Source organism: Rhagoletis pomonella, unplaced genomic scaffold, assembly GCF_013731165.1.
Source record: "Rhagoletis pomonella isolate Grant_MI unplaced genomic scaffold, Rhpom_1.0 Rhpom_scaffold_00002, whole genome shotgun sequence".
NCBI lineage: Eukaryota > Metazoa > Arthropoda > Insecta > Diptera > Tephritidae > Rhagoletis > Rhagoletis pomonella.
Window position 1 is genome coordinate 2450084 of NW_023458556.1, and position 1760 is coordinate 2451843.

The window sequence follows — 1760 nt, forward strand, 5'->3', positions numbered from 1 at the left end:
CTGCGACGCAGACGCTACTCGCGAGTAGCGTTTTGCCCAGCTATGATTTAGAGAGACACATTTGATCGAGCGCACACAAAGCAACTGTCTGCCAACTGAGAAAAACACAAGTGTTTGAGAAAAGTGTATTTTTTGTTCTTGTGGTAAGCGGCAGGCGTGTGTATGTATGTATACATGTACGAGTGCACGGTTGGCTATTTTTCTTTGTTTATGAAAGTATATGTAGCTCACTATCACAAAACCCATGTAAATCAAAATTTCGGACATTATACAATGGTTATAAGAATTCGACGAATGTTCATCAAAATTTTAAACTTTCTAATCAGATTTTTTACAATTGGGAGTATGCAGTTTTGTAGCCCATTAGATTTTAAAGTGACAAAGTGCAAGTTTGAACTAGCTAGGATTTACCGTATATTTTTAACCATCTCAAATCGATACCAAAATTTATATGTGATATCTGTGATCGTTGATTGAGGAGGCGAGACTGAAAATACTGCTCATTTGATTTTTTAAAGGATCACCCTAATGTACACATGTAAATATCGTTACTTTATAGAAATACGTTATCGAACATTTTCGTTTCTTTACAACGTAGGTATACAAATTTATTAACACTAAAGTTCTTCAGTTGCTAATTTCTTCAAAACACTGGCCTTTAATAAAAATATAATAAATAAAAAATTTAATAGTTTTCAAATTCTATTGGGTCCTTAGCGAGCAATCTAGCGACTTTTTAGAACGCTGAATTTCAAAAGAAAATAAGTTATAGCCTTTCTATATTAATATTTATGTATGTTTGTTAGTTTATAATAAACAAAACTCTTGTTACAACTTCTTTTATTTTCTTGCAAATACAATTTGTAAAATATAATTTATAAAAATTTGAATACATGTAGATACATATTTAATTGAAAGATTTTCTTATGCGTAAATTAACTTTAAAATATTTAAAATTAGTTAAAAATTAGCTTAACGGCATTATTATTCCGTTATTTTTAGTTAAATATCTCGCGATTATATCGCCATGTGGGATGATTGTTGGTGAACATATGGAAAAGCGCTTAAATAAATTTGTTTGTAATTTATCGTTTGGTAAACCATAACAAATCGGTACTTAAGAGTCAAAGAAATGTCTTGCAAAAAAAAAATGCAACATATATATTTTTTCTCTTTTTTCATTCGATTTGTGAAGTTCGATCTTTGTTAAAGAATCTTTTATCAATCGATTGGAGCTCATTAACATTAATAATTTGCTTGGTAAAAAGTTATTATTGCTCACGAATTAGTTGAGTGTTTTAATGCAATTCCAAATGATAGACTAGTATAATTTGTATGTATATGTATGTGGGTATTTGCATATATATGTATGTACAAATGTATTTGTGTCTACAATATTATATAAGTTTAAGTGAGATAGAAAAAAGCATTTATTTAAACTGGCGTAGATTATTTGCACATACGTATGTATGTACATGCATATCTGTGGACTTTTGAGAAAAATATTTGCATATACAAACGATTTTCAACTTAAAATTATAGACTTTCATGCAAAAATATTTTATTTTTAACCGACTTCAAAAAAAGGTAGGGTTATCAATTCGTCGGAATATTTTTTTATGTATGTTACCGCATAACTTTGGACCACGTCAACCGATTTCGGCTCAACGATTTAGTTTTTTTACAGAAAAAAATGGCCGTACTCTAAATATGTAAATTGTGTCGTATATGCCCACAGATATATATGCGTGTACATAAGT